At 44.4% G+C, this 23,911-nt stretch overlaps 1 pseudogene; it reads right to left on the bottom strand.

Moving 5' to 3' along the window:
- Positions 1–557: 557 nt before the first annotated feature.
- On the bottom strand, positions 558–22,086 carry LOC129336529 (intraflagellar transport protein 52 homolog; annotated as a pseudogene).
- Between the last annotated feature and the right edge of the window lie 1,825 nt (positions 22,087–23,911).

Raw genomic sequence — 23,911 nt, 5'->3', positions numbered from 1 at the left:
CTGGTTTTACAGCTTGGCTCTCCATTACAGCTGCAAGACCAGGATGCCTACATTTCCCATCAAAACTTGAGGGAAGCTGACAAGTGTCCAACCTGTGTCAGGCATCACTTGTAGCTTGGCTCTAAGAATCTCCAAAAGTAGTCAGAGCTGCCAGGCCATATGTGAACACACCAGCAAATGCTGCCATTGTAAATATTGCCATTGAGCAGAAGTTGGCAAATCATATTTAGACCCCAGTTGAAAAAATGACAAGAACTCATCATCATCCTTACCTATCTTTTTTTTTTAATGATATCTTTACTTTAAAAAAAAAGGTACTGGTCAAATATGGAATGCTTCATACATAAAAACTTACCAAAATTATTGCTGTCTATATGACAGTCACTCATTTGGCATTGCATGTTTAGACTATCTACATACATACAAGATATCACTGGGCACAGAAAATTGCAAGAAATATTCGATATTGAGCAAATATACAATGGAAGAGAGTGGGCTATGACACCCTACCCACCCACAGTGGAGTCATAAACTTCAGTCAGGAAAAACATAGGGCTTCAGAAACTGCTCTGGAATCCAGCTTAACTTGTATCAACAGCTTGTTCCCAATTCTTGAACTCCACTACTTGGAAGAAAATGTGCTCCAGTATATGTTTGGCATCTAGCTGTTCCCTCAGGAGTTTATTTGTTACTCCTAGACAGAGCTTTTTTTCAGCAGGAACACGGTGGAACAGAGTTCCGGAACCTCTCAAAAATGGTCACATGGCTGGTGGCCCCGCCCCCTGATCTCCAGACAGAGGGGAGTTTAGATTGACCTCCGCGCCATGTGGCGCAGAGGGCAATCTAAACTCCCCTCTCTCTGGAGATCGGGGGCGGGGCCACCAGCCATGTCACCATTTTCTCCGAGGGCAACCCACTGAGTTCCACCACCTCTTTTCCCAGAAAAAAAGCACTGCTCCTAGAATATCACCAAATTTTCTGACATAGAATTCCAGGTCTTCTTCAGCACATTTGTTTGTTATTCGGACGAGTCAACTCAGAAGAGAAAGTTTCATCCAAATCAAACAGATCTAGACTGGGAGGAGGTAGTTCTCTGAAAGTAGGTAGAAAAACTGCTGGTTGGCGAACAGGTGGTGGCATTTCAAACCGAGGCTGAATTAGCGGAAGCGGTTCATATTTCACATTCAAATGTTCTTAAGACTCGATTATTTGGGGAAGTGCTATAGTATCCAGCTGGTAAGTGGACATGTCAAAAAGTGTTGTGAAGTCTCACGGATTCTCATCTCCCTCCTGCAGACAGACTCGCAGTCGCTCTGATAATTTGGCTATATCTGGAAGCATTGTATAATCAGATATCTCTGGATCTTCTGCATCAATTTGGTTTATCTATCAATTGATCTAAGGGAAAAAATTCCCTTATCTGTCCATGCCGTCCATAAGAAAGTTTTCTTCCCAATTTTTAAATCTGGATTTGACCATAATGTTAGTTTAGCATATGAGAAAGGGCTAAACTGATACTGCTGTGATATTATGTGCCATACTTTTCTAGCCGCAGTGATTGCAGGAGGAACAAAATCCATTTTAACAAAAGCAGACCCTAATATATTCCACTTAAAAAGTGGTTTCAAAAAAGAGGCCTCCAAGAGAGACCAAGATGGATACTCCACTTGAGAGCAGCAATCCCAATAATTTATAGACCTGAACAGATATGCCTGATGATAAGCACTAGAGATGGGCATGAAATGGGGAAAAAATGAACCCTGATTTTCATGGTTCATCGCGTTCCATGAACCACAAACTTTCATGAAATTGTCCCATTTCATGAAATGATTCATTATGTTCATGATTCATCAGATCCTGGGGCCCTACAATGGTCCTGTTCATACCCAGAGGATGCCAAACTCACAGGGAGACTTCAAAGGCACCCTCACCCTTCAAAGGCACCTCACAAGAGCAGAAAATAAGAAAGAAGCTTTTCGGTCTCTTTTGAAGCAGCAGCAAATCCAGCCAAAAGCTCCCGAATCCAGTCTCTCTCACTCCAAATCCCAGCAACAGCTCCTCCCTCTCCCTCTGTCTACTGGAACTGAAAGCAGGAGGCACAGACCTGTGCCTTATATAAGAAACACTCACATAGAGCAGAACAGGAGCTCTCTGGTTGGCAGACAGACCTGCTTAACAGGATTTGGAGGGATGAGACTGGTGTTCCCATGGCTACAGAAGGCCCACCTCCCCCCGCTCATTGCTCTCATAGAACAGAATGGGAGATCTCAGGTTGGCAGAGACAGCTGCCTATCAAGGTTATGTGAGCTAAGATTGGGGTTTCCACAGCAACAAAAGGTCTGCAGACATTCTGGGCCTATGTTGCCTAGGGAATCAATGGATCGGTGCCAGCCTGTCTGGCATCACGAAGCATTCATGAATCGAATGATTTGGCCCCAAAAGCCTTGGATTTCGTGAAAAATGCGGCCCCACGAAACACATTTTCATGATATATGAATCGGCCCAATTTGTCATGAAATTTGATTCATATTTCGATTTGTGCCCATGTCTAATAAGCACTAAGGTTCAGGAAACTAAATCCTCCTTCATTAATTGAGAATTTCATCCTGTTTCAAGAAATCTTAGGTAGTATTGAACCCTACATAATTTTCCAAAACAAAGTATTAATTTTATGAATATATGCACAGATAACATATATAATTCGAAGTATAATGTTCATTTTGAGTGTATTTACCTCATAATGACAAGTTTAGGGTTGCTCATCTATCCAAATCCAATGGTATATCTGAGATCAGCTTATTAAAATTCAATGAAATCATGTACTTAATATTCCTTAGGAATATTGTTAAGCAATTTGTTGTAAACCCTACATGAAAAATGCTTTTAAAGCCAACACGCACACACATCTGTTATCCCCATAGGCAGCCTCATTATCTTTCCCAAATTACAAATTATCAGTTGGGTAATTAAGATTATTTTATTTTTATTAGAGCCATTGATGGCCTGAAGTCCCTTCCAGACATTTTCTCACAAAGTTATCAATAGGCGATTATTGAAAAGTTCTCAACTGTTGAAATGAAATCCCTCTCCTTTTATTTTCATGCTACTTTTAAAAAGAGAAATTAAATAAACACCTAAGACTAGGGATCCCATTCACCGGTGGGGGCAGGGAATCCCCCACTTTCACCCGCCATCCCCTACCACCACTCACTTGGCTGGCAGGGGAGAAGGATATGGGAACAGACCTCCCAGGTGCACTCCTGGGGGTGGCACACATGATCTTTGCAGCAGGCCTGTTTGGACCCCAAATGGGGCCATTGGTGTCCAATTGCAAATTCTAGTTGCAAATTCCATTGCAAATTCCATGCATGCTCCTGTATCCATGCGATGACATCACCTGAAAGTGACATTACCGGAAGTGACGCATGCTGGGGATACAACAAAGGTACGTTCCAGGTCCCCAGCCTCCCACTGGGATGGTAAGGAGATCTGGCAACCCTACCTAAGAGCTATTCAATGATCAACCACTCACCTTATTTTCAGGCCATCTTACTGGATCACCACTTCAGCAGTAGAGAAACACGTACGTTTAATCCCCTTATCAGGCAAGCAAGTTTCCTGTAACAGTAATTAATCCAATATTCCAGAGGTGGTGGAACTCAGTGGGTTGCCCTCGGAGAAAATGGTCACATGGCTGGTGACCCCACTCCCTGATCTCCAGACAGAGGGAAACTGTCCCTCTGTCCCTCAGAGGGAAACTCCCCTCTGTCTGGAGATCTGGGGGCGGGGCCACCAGCCATGTGACCATTTTCAAGAGGTTCCAGAACTCCATTCCACCGCATTCCAGCTGAAAAAAAGCCCTGAGGTAGGCCCAAGTATCCTTAAATCTCAAGCCATAGAAAAGTGTATACCTCTCCCCATCCACCCACAAACACACACTCTATGCTTTGAGCCTTAGAACAACAGCCATTTTGAAACAAACTATCAGCAAAATCTCTCTGAAGTGAATTAAAACTGTTAATAACTGAAGGGGAGAACAAGAGAACTGAGATTCGTCATATTAATGGATTCAGTTTGCCTCAGCCCTCAATAATGCAAGAGGGGCACGAAACATTACTGGTGGGAGTTAAGGAGGCTTTGTCTTTATTGGCTCATGCCGTATTTCGGAGTGCCTGGGCAAACAGAAATATTAATTCTCTACCAAATTGAATTTTATATTTAAATTCTTGCCTAGCAAGTAGCAGTCATCAGAGAGGCAAATGTAGTCTAGTGAGTGACTTAACATTGCAATACCTCTCCCAGTGGACTTAGGAGGGTGTAACTCTGTTTTGGTCTGCATTACAGGAGAATGAGCTGCAACTCGGGAGATCCCTGGTTTAAATTTTACCTCTGCTACGACAAACTTACCAGCTACTCTTAGTATCATTCCCCATCTGCAATACTGAACTAATAATGCTGGGTTGAATCAGCCAACTTTCCCCATCTCTCTCACCCAATTTCCCTCTTTACTTCAGGCCCCATTTCACATGGCTTTTGTCCAAGCAGGTTCCATAGCCTTTTTTTGGTGGGCAAAGAGGATCACATCCTCTCTTTTCCACAGTAAAAAAGCTGGTTGGATTCAACCATTGACCAGTCTTCCAGTGTTAGTGTAAGAATTGGAAGATAACATGGATGAATACTTTGAATATTGTTGTAAAGTATTTCTATTCTTTGAATAAAGTGACCAAATACATGTAGCACGATCTTGTCAAAACTAAGCTACTCCAGTTTCAGTATGTTTAGATGGCATTTATATGTAACATGCTTATTATCACCAGTTGAATTAAAAACTGCTGATCCAGCTGAATCTTATGATCCATAAGATACCAACTAGAGATGGGCATGAACCGGGAAAATTTCGAACCGTGCAATTCATGGTTCATAGCATTTCACAAACCATGAATTTCACAAACTTGCCCTTGTTCGCAAACTGATTCATTTGGTTCACTTCCAGGTCAGCAGAAGGTCTGCAGAGAGCCCATTTCCCCCACCCACCCATTGCCTAGGAAACTGAATAATTGGTGCCAGACTGTCTGCTGTGACGAACAGAAATGCAAACCAAACGATCTGGGCTAAAATTCATCATGGTTCATGAGAAATGACCTCCCACGAACCGCCAGTTTGCAAACCATGAACTGGCCAGGTTCATGACAAACTTTGGATCATATTTCAGTTTATGCCCACCTCTAATACCAACAAATCCGTTGCCCAAACAGAAGATGTCTGATAGGAGTGGAAAATGCATTTAAAAAGATGATGAAGTCGAGCAGAAATGGCCTAAAACCTCATTAGTGAAGTTAAACTGGCAAGGAGTAGAGGATTGTTCTGGAAGTGAAATAGAAGCACTAAAAGATTATTTAAATACACAAATGGAGGGGATCAATGAATGAAGCAAGTGGACCATGAAGAGATGATGATGAGAATTGAAACACAGGAACAAGACATAGGATAAAAATTAAATTAGTTCTTGTCTTCAATATTAAGCAGGGAAAATTAAAACTGAAATAAAAGAAATGGGGCACAGTTTTCTAGACAGGAAGAAAAAGGGGCGGTAATTTCATGGCAATAAAAGCCTCTTGCTCTTTACAGCCACAGAAGATAGACAGTCCTCCTGAGGAAAAGAGCTGCACCCTAAATTGTTGTCCTGCCAGCAAAGATAATACCTTCAATAATAAAAATTCAACAAACACTCCCTGCGAGAGAACAGGAATTAGAAAAATACAGACCACAATAGCAAGCTTCAAGAAAAGATCAGGAATGAAGGGGAAAAAAAGACATTGTCAAGGAAGAACTGCAGTGAAGTCTTGCAAGAAAATAGTAAAGCGAAGATCACATCTAACTTAAGTACAGTGTCTATATCAGGATTTAACAACGATAAATCTTGTCATATTAACTATTCAAGAAAGCGCTCTTGTAACAGCTTGAGCAGCACTTGGGATCAAGCAGACACGGAGTAGGTGGCAATGCCTGCCCCCCTGCTTTCACCCAGCTGGGATCAGGAGCGGAGAAGGTGACAATATCCACTCCCCGCCTTCACCTAGCTGGCATCAGGAGCAGCGCAGGTGGCAATGTTCACTCCCCACCTTCACCCAGCTGGGATCAGCAGTGGAGCAGGTGCCAGTGCCTGCCCCCCACCTTCACCCAGCTGGGATCAAGAGTGGAGCAGGTGGCAATGCCCACACCCACCTTCACCCAGCTGGGATCAGGCACGGAGCAGGTGGCAATGCCCACCCACTCACCCCCATCACCCAGCCGGGATCAGGAGCAGAGCAGGTGGTATTTTTACTTGTAAGCCGCCTCAAGCAGGACTCTGGAGAGACAGCATGTACATTCCCTAAATAAATAAATAAAATAGTTCCGATTTGGAGAAGTTTGTTTTCAAACTCTCCTACTCCCAAAACGTTGACTGTTTCTGTTCAGTAATTAGTGACTACTAGAGTTGCCAGTGGGGGTGGGGATCCCCCGCCCCTGCCCCTACTCACGTGCCCAGCAGGGGGAAAGGTGCAGGGATGGGCCTTCTGGAACGTGTTCCCCGTGCAGCGAACATAACTCCCAGGAGCATTATGCAGGCCCCGGAGTGCTCCCAGACTTGATGCCAGGCCAGTTCTTAGAAACAGTCCATTTGGGACCCAAACCAGCCCTGTGCAAAGCCCAGGAGCACTCCTGAGGGCTGTGCGATGACATCCTAGAGGTAAGTGCCAGGTCCCCCCACCTTCCACTGGGAGGGTAAGGGGACCTGGCAATCTTAGTGATTACTGATATTAGATTATCACTGATCTTTACACACCAGCCTTTAATAGCCTGCATACACCACTGTCCATACACCACTACTTCACACAATTTCCACTTTAATTCTTGACTACAGAACAATAATGGCCACCCAGCCTGTGCAATTTTCCACTTTCAAGCTCTGCCTCAATGAAGACAAGAAGTGAAATAGAACCATGGAACTGCTCATCAACTTTGATGTGATTACATCTCCTTCCACAATATGATGGAAAAGAAGTAATAACTCAGTTGTAACTCCTCCAGGCAGATGAGAAGCGAAGAATAAAGGGCAAAATATATGAACTCTAGAGGTATGTATATGAGATTTCCTACTAGTGTGGACAGCAGACACTAAGCTATTTGAAAAAAAGCTGTGTGACAGCATAAAATTCAATTGATACAAGCTAAAATCCATGGCAGTCATGAATTAATCTGCTCTTGTAGGGAGTGGTAGAAAGTACTTTTTCCACATCATCTACCTTGAATAACATATCTAAGACAGTTTTTAAAAGCCACACGTGGCACCAAGTGCTTACTAGTTTTCCACCGCAACACTAGACGGGTGCCACCTGCATTTGACAGTTAATAAAATGCTAAATTAGATTTTCTTTAATGGAAGCTCATTATTCTCTTAATCACACAAAAAAAATTAAACACATCAGTGCTATACTATATCATCAAAGTGATGGTGCCTTGATGATACATTACAGTAGTATGTCACCAGGGAGACAGCTCTTTGATAATGTGCAACATTAAATATATCATCAAAGCTCTATCATTCCAATGATGAAACACTTTGCAGCTGGAGCAAACATGATCCAGTTAAGGTTCTTTATAGATAAACTCTGGATTTTTATTCCCTTTATGAAATCAGGTGACGCAAATATGTTAACGAAAAGGTAGGTGTGGGGGTGAAAGAGCTTGGAATAGGGTTGTCAACTAGAGATGGGCACGGACAGAAAAAAACTCGAACATGATGTTGGTTGATCATTGCCAACCATGAACAGGGAGTCACGAACAACCACGAGCATGGCCCTGTCCACAAACATGTTTGTGGTTGGCTGTTCATAGGGGCCAGCAGGCTCTCCTCCAGCCATCATCCAAGTTTGGTCAAGATCCCTTGTGCACCACTCCCAGAAACCTGACCTGAGCAGGCACCAGGAAAGGTACCGATAATAAATAATAGCTTGGCCCCAGAGCCTGGCAGCAGACCTGGAACCTGAAGGGGTAGATCCCTACCACACCACTCCCAGAAACCTTACCTGAGCAGGCAGAAGGAAAGGTACCAATAATAAATCATAGCTTGGCCCAGAGCCTGGCAGCAGCCCTGGAACTTGAAGGGGTAGATCCCTATCCCACCACACGCAAAGAAAATTCAAGCTCCAATGCACTCTCTCTATCAAAATGCCAACAGCAGCTGTCTCTCTCTCTCCACTGCCTGCAAAGACTAGCCAGAGCTGGGAGCCCCCCATCCCCCATGGTCTTTGCTCTCTTGTGACAAATTTGGAGCACCACACTTGAAAGGAAGACCTGCCTATCAAGCTAAATTGGGCTTAGATTGAGGTTTCCGGGGCAACAGCAGGAGTTCAGAGTTCAGACAATCCCTGCCTACGTTGCCTAGGGAATTGATTGCAGGTGCCAGACTGTCTGGCTTGACGAACAGCAACACAGCAACGAACGAGGCTTGCAACGACCACCTGTTCGTTTAGAATGGGGCCTCATGAACAGCTTGTTCGTGAACAGCGGATTGGGCTGTCCGTGGCTTTTTTTTGGTTCGTATTGCTGTTCGTGCCCATCTCTCTTGTCAACTCCATTTTCAGAAATTCCTGGAGATTTGGGAGCAATGCCAGGGAAGGGCCGCATCTGAAAGAGCTCTATAAAGATGTAATGGTATAAAGTTCACCCTCTTGTTCCACACAACGGGTGGACCGAGTGTCCCTCGGCCAATTGAAGAAGAGACACACAAGGAGTCTTGTGAGTGAGAGCAAGACTACACATTTATTTAAACATAGAGGAGAACAGACACACAGAAAGTGAAGGCTCTTCTGTGTCTGTTGCTCATCGAGGCTCCAATGGTCGTGCAAGACATTTTGTACCCTTTGGTTCATTAGCACAGATTACCGTCTTGTGGACCTCATTGGTCTGTACAAGTGACCACTCCAATTATCTGGCAATCTCACATTGGTAGAACAATTCTGGTCATCATTAACCATCCATACTTTTCAATTAACATCACTTATCACTTCTGAAATATTGTTTATAATTTCAAACATCTTCTTCCCTTCTTACTTTTCCATCCGTAGAGTTGTTATCAGTTTCTGCCCTATTGAAAGTGTACCGCTTGACAAGGGCGCCTTTGTGATTACTAAGCAAACCATCTCCCATTTGTGCATATTGTGGGAGCAATCTCCCCTCCTCTGAAATATGTTTGATGCTATTCAAGCACCCCATCTCTGGCGCCTGAATGTCATGGGAGGACCTCAAGACCTTGAAGCTCTACTGATATTGAGAGCTGAAGCAAGCTTGTTTCTTTCTGCTGAGTTGTTTATGGATCTCTTCCCTGCATTCCAACTGTAGCTTTCTCCTCTTGCCATCTGCCTTGCTTTTTTGATCATAGTTCAGCTATTGTTCTTTTGCCCCTCAAAGTAACTTTCTTTGGCCCGTTCTTTAGCTGCTTTAGCAACGCGGTGGAATGGAGTTCTGGAACCTCTTGAAAATGGTCACGTGGCTGGTGGCCCCGCCCCCTGATCTCCAGACAGAGGGGAGTTGAGATTGCCCTCCGCGCCACAGAGTGGAGCGGAGGGCAATCTCAACTCCCCTCTGTCTGGAGATCAGGGGGGCGGGGCCACCAGCCATGTGACCATTTTCTCCGAGGGCAACCCACTGAGTTCCACCAATATAGTCATATATGTATATATATATGTTTCACTACTCAGTACCCTAGCCCAATGTATATGTGTGTGGGCAACTTTCTATCAAATAACAGGTACTTCAGTACTTTCCACTGTAGCATCACCTGAGTGGCTTAGTCTCTCTCTTTCTCTTATTTCTTCACCTCAGAGCCAAACTACAAGTGACGTCTTACACAGGTTGGACACTAGTCGATTTCCCTCAAGTTTTGATGGGAAATGTAGGCGCCCTGGTTTTACGGCTTGGCTCTCCATTACAGCTGCAAGGCCAGGATGCCTACATTTCCCATCAAAACTTGAGGGAAGCCGACTAGTGTCCAACCTGTGCAAGACGTCACTTTTAGTTTGGCTCTCAGCGTTCACCCTCTTCCTTGCATAGTGAAAATATAGTCAATGTACCTGAGAATACAGTAAAAGTCACATGAAGATAATAGAGGCACATAAAATATTTCAGACCATTCAATTCGCTTCCCACAGTCTGAAGCTACCATTTCTTCCAGGAAACTGACCTCTGGGGTCTGGAGAATAGTTGTAACTCCTAGAGAACTCCAGCCCAGCTTCAGAATTGGTGTCCCTGGTGGGGAAGTGAATAACTAAGTGGAGCTTTAGGAATAACAATTCCTTAATAATAATTGTTTAAAGTAGCTGAAGCATGGATATAACACTGAAGATTATCATGTAGTCACAGTTAAGCAAGGGCATACATAGTCTATGGTGAAATTGGTTTATTCCTGTTCCCCAATCCCAGGGGATGGTAGTTGTGGGTTAATAATAATATTTAATTTATATATCACCCTTCAGGACAACTTAATGCCCACTGAAAGTAGTTTACAAAGTATGCTATTATCCCCACAACAATCACCCTGTGAGGTGGGTGGGGCTGAGAGAGCCCTGAGAGAGCTGTGACTGACCCAAGGTCACCCAGCTGGCTTCATGTGGAGGAGTGGAGAATCAAACCTGATTCTCCAAATTAGAGTCCCACCACTCTTAACCACAACACCAAACTGGTTCTCTCTTAAGAGGGGGGGGGGAACTAGATTTTCATCACAAGCACAAAACTACAATCACTGGATTCTTCTGGGGGAAGCCACATTAAGTGTGGTGGTTATAAACCCATCTGCTGAATCATACGCCCCTATTCAGCCACTGTAGTATTTTTACTGTTTTCTTTTTTCTTTTTTTGAAAATTTGCTGCTATTGCATATCTACAGATAGCAAAGGAATTATACTTCCTGCCTCTCTTTGCAGGAGCAGCAGAACAGTGAAGAAGATTCCTTTCTAGACAATTATGCAGACCTCGTCATTTATGATATCATTTATTATGACATCATTTACGATGTCAGAATATTTCCTGTCACATGCTTGCATTCACGGGGTCCGTGCTATTGCCTGGAGGATTAAAGGTGAGTGCCAGTTCTAGAAAAGTTGAAGATTACTGGTCTAAAGTGTGAAACTGTTTGAATCAATTGTTGACCATAGTAGCCTTTGAACAATAACCCTAATTGATAGATAGCACTCAAATGTAGGTTACAATTTGCAGCAATGGCAAATTCTATCAAAAGCAAATTAGCTTGATTCATTAGCCCAGATCAACAACATCAATTAGCTAAATTAATTTCCCCCCAAAATATTATTGACTTCCTTACAACGAGGGAAGAGTGTCATTAAGTATGTGAAACATAGTTTTGAAACATGGTTTTTGTATTTGGCAGTCCTGTGGGCAACAAGAAGGGTAAATTAATCCCCATCAGATTCCACGGCTTTCATTATTCAAGCCAACAATTATGGGAACATGCGTAAGAATATGTTCAGTGGGCACATAAACAATGCTGCTTCGTAAAAGGCAGAAGGGTTTTCTGGGAGCTGGAAGGAAGAAAATATATTATCTGGGAGAAATGATTTCAACCAGGAGAATGGTCTTAGCGTGATTTTGACTAGGTGGGAACTAAATGGCCATGGGAAAGACAAATTACTGAAGTTGTTTGATTTTGGAAGCCATTTCTGCCCCCCCAATTAAGCGTGTCTCAAGTATGTCTCAAGTATGATGAAAGGGATTAGAAATCAATAATGACTAAGATAAACAAGCCAGATTGGCTGTCAATGCAGGCAAATCGGAACTGACTGGTCATTTTGCAGCACCGAGTAAACCATTTCTTTTAAAATGTATGAATAAGTAACTTCAACTCATCTGAAAAAAATGTCTTGGTGACTTTGTAAAAGGATTGGTTATAATATTGTGTCATTTTATACACTGTGAGTGGCCAGCAAAGTCTAAATTACTCACTCAGGGGTTGGATTTTTTTTCCTGGATGCAAAGACTATTTAGCACCTGGTTTAAATTTATTTGTGAACTAAAAGCTCTTGTTTATTGAAAATTCCATTTGAATAATAACTTCTGCCACCCTTTCCTCCCAAGTTCAACAGTATCATCCGTCAGCTTCAATTAAATCCAACAATATAGCAGGACTTGAAAGATATTAAAATGGAAATTTCTAGGCATATATACAATATATACATATATTGGAGAGAGAGACTATAATGATAGTAATTTGTTGCAATTTGTATTCTAGCAGGCCAAGACAGAAACCTCTACTCCAGTGAATGTGTGATGCAAAAAGATCAAGGTGAATTGCATTTTCATTCCAGATTCATTGCTCATGCGGTCTGCAAAAGGCAACAGTCTTAGCTTCAAACTTTGCCAGTTGCACAGCTTTTTCATCAATGTACGGGAAGAGGCCACCAACAAAACAGATTGATCCAGTCTCTGTTCTTTTTACTGTGATAGTGTCAGATACACCCCAGCATATCTGCCATGGTTGTTTCTACACATAATACTCGGATCCTCTGAGAATGTTTAAAGAGAACTTAGTTGCTACTTGGCTGTTAGCTGCTTATCTTGCAGCTGTTTTGCTTTCACTTTCCCGGCTTACTGAAAACCAAGGGGAAGGGGTCACAAGGGGTGAAACCCAGCACTAAACCGGTGTGGTCTGGGGAGTGCCAGGAGGCTTCTGAACACCTAAAACAGCTATTCACCTCTGAACCGGTCTTACAACACCCTGATGAGAATCACAAGTTTATTGTAGAAGTGGATGCAAGGAACGTGGGGGGATGGGGAGGGGTAATTTTGCAGGAGGACAATGAGGGGAAGTTGCACCCCTGTGCTTATGTGTCAAAAAAAATTTCAGACTCAGAGCGCCACTGGGCGGTGTGGGATAAAGAGGTGGCCGCAGTCAAATGGGCTTTGAGCACCTGTAGACACTGGTTGTGGGGGCTAAAATGCCATTTGAGGTGTGGACAGACTACAAGAGCTTGGAGGCATTACACACCCTGTGAAAATGAGGCACCAAAACAGCTGCGGTGGGCAGTTTTTTCTCTAAATTCAGTTTTGTACTGAAACATCTCCTGGGCAAATCTAATTTCCTAGCGGACGCCCTCTCACCCCTCCCCCAACATGACAATTAGAGGAAGGTGGTGGTGGACACTATGTTCTCGTCTACTCAGCTAGGGGGGAGCAGTCATCACCCGGCAACAGGCAAAACAAGCAGCCCAGCCTCCCCAGTTTACTGAATGGGAGGCAAAAGTAAAGGGGTAGGTGGAAAAGGAAGGAGATGCCCTGCCCAGGGATGAACTGGAACTGGGAAAGCATGGTGGTTGGCACCAACAAGGGGAATTATACATTCCAGCCAGCCTGAGAGGGGAAGTGCTGAAAAGCTGCCATGATGCAAAGCTGGCAGGACATTTTGGGTATTTGAAAAACCACACCTAGTACAGAGATTCTGGTGGCCGGCTATGAGGCGGGACGTTCCAGGATGTGGTCAGACTGCACTCTTTTCAGAGAAGGTAATATCTGACAGGGAGGTGCAGTTCGTAGCTAAATTTTGGAAGGAATTGCTTCAAGTGGCGGGGATAGAACAGGGGCTTAGCTCCATCCATCACCCCAAGACTGATGGACAAACCAAAAGAGTTAATCAGGTGCTGGAGCCATTTTTGAGATGCTATATTAATTATCAACAAGATACCTGGATGGATTTTTGGTTTCTGCAAAGTACTATTATAATAACTCTGTGCACAGCTCCACTGGGACCTCCTCGTTCATAGTGGCATAGGTTTTTGAGGGCAAAGGAATGCCGTTTGTTCAGACCTCAGAGACGAACAAAAAAGGGAATCTGGCGGAGTGGTGGTCCAGCCTAACACACCAGTGGGAAGTACTCAGGAAGACCCTGGAAAAAGCTAAAGAGGATTACGAAAAACAGGCTGATAAAAAAAACCCTCCGCTCCCTGGAATTTGCAAGTGGGAGATTACATCTCTACCAAGATCCTGCGGGGGGAGCAGCCAAACGGAAATTTGGGGTGGAAATTTGGGGGGCCTTTTGAGGTGGTGAGGGTGATCAATGATGTGATAGTGGAAGTGAAACTCCCTAAAAATCTGAGAAATGTTCATCCTGAATTTCATTTCAGCCTCCTGAAGAAAGCTCCCCTCCTGACAAGTGGCATCTAGACCAGGGGGTTCCCCCTCTCTCCTGGTGAATGGACAGCCCCACTACAAAGTTGAAGATATTTTGGACTCTAAACCAAAACATGGAGAATTGTTTTATTTGATTGTGGGTGCATTTTGATAAAAGTTATGTGGAGTGGGTGCGAGCCTCTGATGTCAATGCCCCAAGGCTTGTGTGTATATTTCATAGAGCCTACCCGGGGAAACCGGGGCCAGTTTGCTAGAAGGGGGGCACCTTTGGGGGGCAGTATGTCAGATACACCCCAGCATATCTGCCATGGTTGTTTCTATGCATAGTGCTTTGATCCTCTGAGAATGTGTAAAGAGAACTTAGTTGCTACTTGGTTGTTAGTTGCTTATCTTGCAGGCGTTTTGCTTTCGCTTTCCCGGCCAGCTTGAGAACATGGCCTTGGAGAGGTGGCCAGAGCCAGTCCTCCCTGAGAACTGTGATGAACTCATCCCTCCCTGTTCCCTTCTCTCCCAGGCCTGGATCCTTCGTGCCAAAACTCTAACGGTCTCCCATTCTCAGGGGCGGGAATGTCCCCCTATAATTAACACTGCTTACACTTCTGCCTATGACCATGTCTGAGTACCTTGATACTGACGTGTCTCTTCAATAAAGTTACTTCAACTAATACACCTGAGTGTCTGCAGTGAAGTGTGTGGGGATTTATCTGGCAAGAGCTGACAGATAGGTTTGATTAGATATTCAATGTGATGCAGAAATTTGGAAACAAATAGGATTAATGTGCTGCATGTGGGTATTTTCATCCAGAACAGGGTGAAAGCTGGAAAGTTGGTCAATAGAGGCTGATCCCAAAAGTATTGAATAAATGCCATCATCTTGATAACAAAGAGAGCAACCCTGAACAAGCCCACTAAGAAGTCCCACTTTATCCAAACATACTTACTCCCAAGAAAGTATTCTTGGGATTGTAGCCTCAAAGGTTTATGCCCTGAGAATTTTTTTCTGTAGTATTATTTTAGATATTACTCACCAACAACTTCTTGCAGAACCTTTGCATATGGATGAAATTAAGGTAGCAATAATGTAGTCTTACCTGCAGGTCAAGACAAACCGGTCAGTCCCAACAAGATGGGTAGCCGTGTTAGTATGTCTGTAGCAGTAGAAAAGAGCAAGAGTCCAGTAGCACTTATAAGATGAACAAAATTTGTGGTAGGGTATGAGCTTTCATGAGCCACAGCTGGTGGTATCTGAAGAAGTGAGCTGTGGCTCACAAAAGCTCATACCCTACCACAAATTTTGTTAGTCTTATAGGTGCTACTGGACTCAGGATTTACAACAGACAGTTTTGGAATTACAATACCCACCTGATGTGGTAAGGAAACAGATCAACTAAGCCAGAATGATAGCAAGGGATGAACTGCTACAAGATAAGCCCAAATGAAAAAACAATAGAACACCATTGGTGATCACATGCCACTTTCCGCTCAAATCAATTCAATGCATCGTCAGTGATTTGCAACCTAAGCTGGATAATAATACCTTTCTATCACAAACACTGGGAGGCAAAACTTTTCTTGCCCACAGACAACCCCCTAACCTTAAACAACTTCTCACTCATAATAACGTACTTTCCAACACTGTCATGGACTGTGGGAGAAGAGCATGCAATAAACCAAGATGCCAACTCTGTCCCCATATTTAATCCAACAGCACAATACTGGACCCAACAACACCATTTCGGGTTCATTCTCTTGTTCATCTTCCAATGTTATATGTGCTATTATATATGCTATCGAGCATCAGCAATGCCCTTCTACTCTCTACATGGGACAAACAGGTCAGTCTCAATACAAAAGAATGAAATGGACATGAATCTAACATTAACATGCTGGGAGGACATGCTAGGCCTCCAGGACATTCTATTGCTGACTTAAAAGTAGCTGTCCTCAGAGAAACTTCAAGGGGACATTACAAAATGAGATTACTGAAATGGAGTTCATTCATAAATTCAGAACAATGGACACCCCCCCATGCGCTGAACAGACTTAAGATTCTTTCCTCACTACAGATGCTAATTTCTGCTCTAATTAAGTTGCATTGTAACAGTATATCTTGACATCTTCCTTGCTACACCTGTCTAATCAAGGTGCATTGTACCTTTGCATCTGGATACATTTCCTTGTAACACCCCACCCACCTTTTGGCTGGGATAGAAAGGCTCAGGGATCTCCATTCCTATTCGTATCTGAAGAAAGGAGCTCTGTCTCTTGAAAGCTCATATGCTGAAAATCTTGATCTCTGTGGAGCAACCAGGGCTTTTTTTCTGGGAAAAGAGGTGGTGGAACTCAGTGGGTTGCCCTTGGAGAAAATGGTCACATGGCTGGTGGCCCCGCCCCCTGATCTCCAGGCAGAGGGGAGTTTAGATTGCCCTCCACACCACTCAGCGGTGCGGAGGGCAATCTAAGCTCCCCTCTGTCTGGAGAGCAGGGGGCGGGGCCACCAGCCATGTGACCATTTTCAAGAGGTTCTGGAACTCCGTTCCCCCGCGTTCCCCCTGAAAAAAAGCCCTGGAAGCAACTAGACTCAAATCCTACTATTCATCCATGATGTGTTGACCTGAATTTGCTTTCACTTGATCCTTGGACAAATCAACCACATAATTCTTTTATTTTCCATACTATTTTTCTTTTTCCTGGCATGTATACATTTTCAAAGTTGTTTATGCATCGGATCCATAAATCTACATTTTACAAATATTTTATGTATAAATTATATACGCTAAATGTATAAAAACCATATACATAGTGTATAAAATTCATACAACAGGACTATGGAATCTCCAAAGCAATAGCTAAAATTAGAGAACTGAAACCATTAACAACACTACCAATGCATATGAAAGGAATATGGATTATTCATTCATTCTTAGTAATGAGATATCAAGTGCTCAACATAAATGTGTTGAGTCTGTCATCCCACTTGCAGATTAGGGAGTACGTATTTTAATTAATGGTTTGGCCGTAAATGAGTTAAATCCATTGTCAGCTTGGTGGAAGCTGGTGCACTGTGTTTCAGATAACTTTTTTTTATAAAACATGGTCTCATTACGCAAACTTCTACTCTTTTTGATACTACAAACATAACTGGTTCTCCCAGGGAAATAATATAATAATCTTTAAAAGAAGGAAAACGGATGCTTCATTAAACTGTAGCCATTGCATATTTAAAGGTGTGAAAGCCCATTTTATTCTGATCCAAGAAAACATTCTAATTGTCCTTGTGTCTCAAATTAGATGCAAATGGAGACATGTAATCAGCAGGATTTGTTGTTGATTCAGCAGAGTGCTGATGTAAGGATTTCGCAACCTGCCTTCAGGTGCTGATGCAGCATAGGAAATCAAGTACCTCCATTTCAAACACTCCTCCTGTTTAATAATACTGCTGATTTTTAAAGGATTTATTTAACAAGGGGCAGGGCAATGAGTTCACTAGGGGGAAAGAGCATCTCTACTATTTTTTCTCCAGCATGACAACTGGTACAATCTACAAAATTTCTGCTCTGACCGAATGCATCGCCTTCCACATCCAAACACACCAGTGCATGCAGATGAACCTTGGCAAACTGTGTGCGCACTAGGTATCGCTGTAATAGAATGACAACCATGTTTCCCTATTCCTGGGTGTTGTTTGTAAGCTTCCCTGTAGCATGTGACTTGCCGTGATGGAAAACAGGGTGCTTAACAGGATATACTAATGAGCAGGGCTTTTTTTCTGGGAAAAGAGATGGTGGAACTCAGTGGGTTGCCAGTACAGGGGGGAACTCTTGGTGGGAGGTGGTACCCCTGGTACCACATGTGTGCAAGCAAAGTGCACACATGCTCCCAGGGCCAATGACGTCACTTGGAGTCAGCTGGAACAAGGGGGAGTTTTTTAAAGTTTAAATTGCCTTCGGCAAAAATGGTCACATGGCTGGTGGCCCCGCCCCCTGATCTCCAGACAGAGGGGAGTTTAGATTGCCCTCCGTGCCACATATAATATACAGTTCTAATTTATTGAGACATTGATAATGTTGAAAATGCATACATGGTATTCGTTAAGAGCTAGTTTGGTGTAATGGTTAAGAGCGGCAGGACTCTAATCTGGAGAGCCAGGTTTGATTCCCCACTCCTCTGCATGAAGCCAGCTGGGTGACCTTGGGTCAGTCACAGCCTCTCGGAGCTCTCGCAGCACCACTCACCTCACAGGGTGATTGTCACAAGGATAATAATTACACACTTTGTAAACTGCTCTGAGTGGGTGTTAAGTTGTCCTGAAGGGCAGTATATAAATCAAATGTTATTGTTATTGTTGTTGTTGTTATTTTATGAAGAAAATATATACCCTGCCTTATCAACAACCCAAAGTAGATTACAAAATAAGTCAAAATGCACACACCATTATAAAACCATACAAAACCTTAAAACCCTACTAAAAATAGTGGACTTTTATTCATTCAGGTAGTTATACTGTGGATTGTTCCCCAGTGAGGACCCAATGCAGCTTATAACAACATTCTCTTCTCCTGCGTTTTACTCTCACAATCTTAACTTTGTGAGGTGGGCTAGACTGAGAGAAAGTGATTGGCTGAAGGTCACCCAATAAGCAGCAGCAGCAGGCGGCGTCTTGCTTTTCTTCGATTCTCTGCATTTCTGAGAGAACTGTCCGGTGAAGGTAGCTTCTTCTCTTTCCTTTCTTCCTTTGAGGAGGTGGAGCCCTTTTTTATTTGCAAGTATGATGGCTGATGGCTCCTTGTATAGGCACCTAAAGAAATTCCAAGTTTCAAAGGGTCCAATTCACTTGTAACTTGGAATTTCTTTAGTGGACCAGCAGCACTAACTCTGCTGCAATTTCGGTGTCATTTGGTTGAAAAACAGCCACTCCAACACCCCTAACCATTCCTCTTAGGCAGGGCTTTTTTCTGGGGAAAGAGGTGGTGGAACTCAGTGGGTTGCCCTCGGAGAAAATGGTCACATGGCTGGTGGCCCCGCCCCCGATCTCCAGACAGAGGGGAGTTTAGATTGCCCTCCGCGCCGCATGGCATGGAGGGCAATCTCAACTCCCCTCTGTCTGGTGATCAGGGGGCGGGGCCACCGGCCATTTGACAATTTTCAAGAGGTTCTGGAACTCCATTCCCCCACGTTCCTGCTGAAAAAAAGCCCTGCTTAGGTAATAATGGAAGAGCTGTGGAAAATCTAAATTCCCTTTCACAGGGGTGAAATTGATTAACGTGTTGTGTTAAGGGTGCCTCAAGATCCTTGTTCCTAATTTTTGAAATATGCTCTTGGATTCGTATTTTCACCGGACGCATTGTGTTCCCTACATATTGTAGCCCACATTTACATTCTGTTATGTAGACTGTATTGCTTTGGACCCAACACACAGCCAGCCACGAAAATGTTTGTGAACAGGGCCATGTTCATGGTTGTTCGTGAGTCCCTGTTTGTGGATGGCAATGAACATCATGTTCAGTTTTTCTCTGTTCATGCCCATCTCTAATCGCTAGTGGACCTAGTGTAGATGGCTTTAAAGGGAGAGGGGTGGTATGAGATTCATGGAGGACGGGTCCCTCAGTGGCTACAAGCTGGTGAACTAAGGAAACCTTTATATACTCAAGCAACAAGCCTCTGAATACTAGAGCTGGGAGACATCATCAGGGCCTCCACGCCCTCCTTGTTGGCCTCCAGGACAACTGGATGGACAGTGTGTGAAACCAGAACCTGGACTAGATGGACCACTGAACTGATCCAGCTGGAATGTTCTTATGTTTCATTTCATCTATTTGACTTCTAGCCCTCCCACTCCTCAAGAGGGCTCAGGGCAGGTAACAAAATACATTTAAAATCATAATAAAACCACATCATCATAAAATCATGAAATGGAGTTCACAAGAGAAGCTATTCCTTTTAACTGGAACTTAAATGTATGCTGTCATTTAACTTGTATGAAATCAGCACCGCAACCACAATGATAAGATGTATGAAATGCTGGCAAATGGCAAGAAATCTGAACGTGGTACTCACATTCCGTTGACATTTTTTTTTACTTTAAACTTCCTGTTAGCTGTTTTGATTTCCTCTCTCCAGGTTTTTTTTTCATTCTAAAACATACAATTTAGTTCTGTTTCATGAAGAAGCCATTAATAAAACTAATCTTACAAAAAAAGAAAAAATACTTTGTCCACCGGCCCTGTCCTCTTTGTTTCCCTTATCTTTGCTTTCCTGCGTTTCCCCTACAGTCATTCATCATTCCTTTGTTTGAAACCTCCATTTAACTTTTTGCATTCAGTACATCAGCAAACATACTTTGCAACAAATAGGTTTTTTGTACATCACACAGTAGAGTTGAGATTAAACTTTCCTTTTGATCCAAAAATCATTTCCCTTGAATTATGACTGATCATGACTTTGTACTTTTGAAAGTTTGCCTGCATCGATTGTTTTCTAGGCACACCCTGAAACTACTTCTATCACTTTCTAAGCACATTGAAATCAAACCAGTAGTTCTGAAGTTGTTGAGGAAGGACATTTCTAACCAAGAAAACATAGATCAAATTTGTCAGCTGCAGGAATACATTAGAAGAATGTTTTTAAAAATGTTCCTTGCTGAATTAAACACTGCAATCCCATTATAAGTCTATTGAAGTCAGTGGCTTTAGAAGTATATAACTTTGCTTAGGACTGCATTTGGACAGCTCCTGTCCGCGGGGTGGCCCCCGCACCCCACGGACTGGCCGGGTCCCCTCCCCCACGACCCGAGACCCCAGCCAGTCAGCACTTACCCCACCCGATGGCCAGACGATGTGGAGGGTGTGGAAGCTGCTGCTGCGCCCCGCGGCCTGGCTGCAGGCCCGCCGGTACAGCCAGACCTCACTGCCGGGGCCAAGGCAGGCAGTGGAGCGGTGGAGCAGTGACCACACCGGTGGCCCGGCCCTCAGCCCCGGCATCGAGGCAGCGGCGGGACGAAGGCCGAAGGCCACAGAGGGGCCAGGAGGAGCTGCCAGGGACGCCAGGCTGCAGTGGGATGCTGGCGCAGGTGCCCCGGCACAGGACGGGGCGGTGCCCGCCGGAGAACCTGTAGGGGAGGCAGGGGCAGGGCAGCCCGGCCCTCCCCTCAGCCGGCAGCCACCCTGCCCAGTCTCGTCAGGGAGAGGCAGATCCGCCTGCCCGTCAGGAGGAGGAAGGGCGACAGTAGGGAGAAAGGGGAGGAACCCAGGCGGAGCAGCCAACCACCTGGGAGCAGATGGGGCCAGCAGGTGTGGCCACACCTGGCCAACGTGGTGGGGGTAGCCTTTGGGGTGGGGACGTGGGAGAAGGGGTGGAGCTGGCCATAAGGGAAGTGAGTATTTAGGGAAGGCTCCAGACCCAGGCCAAGGAGGAGAGAGGTCAGTCTGTCCCTGAGTATGAAGGCAACACAAGAATAGGGGAGACTAACCCGGTTAGTCAGCTCAACAAATTACAAAGACCGGGAATCAACCAATTAACCAGTTCACACTGGTGTTTTAGTAACAAGTGCAAAGTGCAAGTGCATTTACATTTGTTCACATTACTTGCACTTGCACTTTGCACTTGTTACTAAAACACCAGTGTGAACTGGTTAATTGGTTGATTCCCGGTCTTTGTAATTTCCTGACTTTGAAGGGGCAGCTGGCCGGGTGAAGCCCTGTGCAGAAGAGCCAAACCAGCTCAGTCACCAGCACACCCATTCTGAGGCCTACAAGGGGGAGCCCTCATCGGCCCGGGATCGTCTCCCGGCCCAGGCCGAGCCAGCGGCCTACCCAGGTTATCCAGGATGGATCTGCCGTGGACGCCACCCCCAGACCCGTCTCCGTCGCTGCCGCTAGGGGGCGCCCGTGAGCCTGAAAGCTCCATTGTGTCAAGTGGGCTGGCTGTGTCCACTCTGGGCCCACAGAACCCACCACACAAGATACCTTTAAGGCAACACATGCCCTGTTAATGGAATGTGTGTCATTCACATACACTCTTTCTTCCTGAGTCAGATAGGCAGGGCTTTTTGTCAGCGGGAATGCAGTGGAACGGAGTTCCGGCACCTCTTGAAAATGGTCATATGGCTGGTGGCCCCGCCCCCTGATCTCCAGACAGAGGGGAGTTGAGATTGCCCTCCGCGCTGTTCAGAGGCACAGAGGGCAATCTCAACTCCGCTCTGTCTGGAGATCAGGGGGTGGGGCCACCAGTCATGTGACCATTTTCTCCGAAGTCAACCTGCTGAGTTCCACCACCTCTTTTCCCAGAAAAAAAGCCCTGCAGATAGGCAACAGTGCTTGCTTGGGAAAAAATAAGATGCCGTCAGGTAGAAGATTCACCAATACAGAGACGGAGAAATCATAGGTTCAGGAAGGAGGCAAGAACAGAGTGGTACAAGCAACAGTACTTATCAGAGTGAAAGCCAAATCCATCCAAAGATCAGAAGATCTCCCAGAATTGCAGGCTTCATTTTCTTTGTAAGCCAATAAAAATCCGCACTCCATAGTGGTAGATAAGCAAATTTCCCCCAATAAGCTCCTTTACATCTCTTGAATTACACTTTTCACTGTCATATATTCTTCCTTAATTCTGGTTTTAACTGGAAGAATTCCTAAAGCTAATTCTACAAATGGGTTGTGTCTTTTGCTACAGTTTTCAGTTCCTCCAGTTCATTTGCATCCCACGCCACCCGCCTCCTATGCCCACATTATTAGTGCATAGCTAACATACTGCACAAAAAGGAGATTTGCTTGTGCGAGGCAGGCTGATAATACACATCACTCCACTGTGTACTAGCACTGCGTAAGGAAGTTGAGTGCTGAAGACTGAACGGCTTTGATAGCTGCAATCAGGGCAGTTATTCCATGGTCAGGGCAGTTGTTATTTTTTGTAGATTGGGTTTTGTTGCTATTCTGAGAGGGACAGCTAGGAATGGACAAGCAAATACCAGCCCAGTGGGCAACCTTGCTGCCCATCTGCTGAGCCTCTGGCCATATCCAGCACAGAGGATAAAGAAGTCACTCACAGGCCAAATAATAATGCCATGATTTGTGATCCACTGATACCCTAGTTCAGGTCAGTGATTCTGCCCAGATTTAGCCACTGCAATACATTCTTACTTCTGGATCACCAAGTGAAACAAGGAGGAAAGAGGGAATGACCTTTCTAGGTGGCTTGCAGCAAGTAAATAAGATGTAGCTGAATTTGTTCTCCTCTGCTCACAAGTAGAGATGGGCACAAACAGCAATACAAACAAAAAAAAGCCACGAACAGCCCAATCTGCTGTTCGTGAACAAGCTGTTTGTGAGGCCCCATTCTAAACAAACAGGTGGTTGTTGCAAGCCTCGTTCGTTGCAGTTCATCAAGCCAGACAATCTGGCACCTGCAATCAATTCCCTTGGCAACCGGAGGCAGGGACTGCCTGAACTCTGTCTGAACTCCTGCTGTTGCTCTGGAAACCCCAATCTAAGCCCAATTTAGCTTGATAGGCAGATCTTCCTTTCAAGTGTGGAGCTCCAAATTTGTTACAAGGGAGCAAAGACCATTGGGGGTGGCATGGGGGGCTCCCAGCTCTGGCTAGTCTTTGCAGATAGTGGAGAGGGAGAGACAGCTGCTGTTGACATTTTAGTTGTTTATATATTTATTTATATTTAATTTATATTCCACTCTCCCCACATCAGCAGGCTCAGGGTGGATCACAACCAAGTTTAAA

This window comes from Eublepharis macularius, chromosome 10 (genome assembly GCF_028583425.1).
Source record: "Eublepharis macularius isolate TG4126 chromosome 10, MPM_Emac_v1.0, whole genome shotgun sequence".
Lineage (NCBI taxonomy): Eukaryota > Metazoa > Chordata > Lepidosauria > Squamata > Eublepharidae > Eublepharis > Eublepharis macularius.
This window is presented reverse-complemented; position numbering and strand designations above follow the sequence as displayed.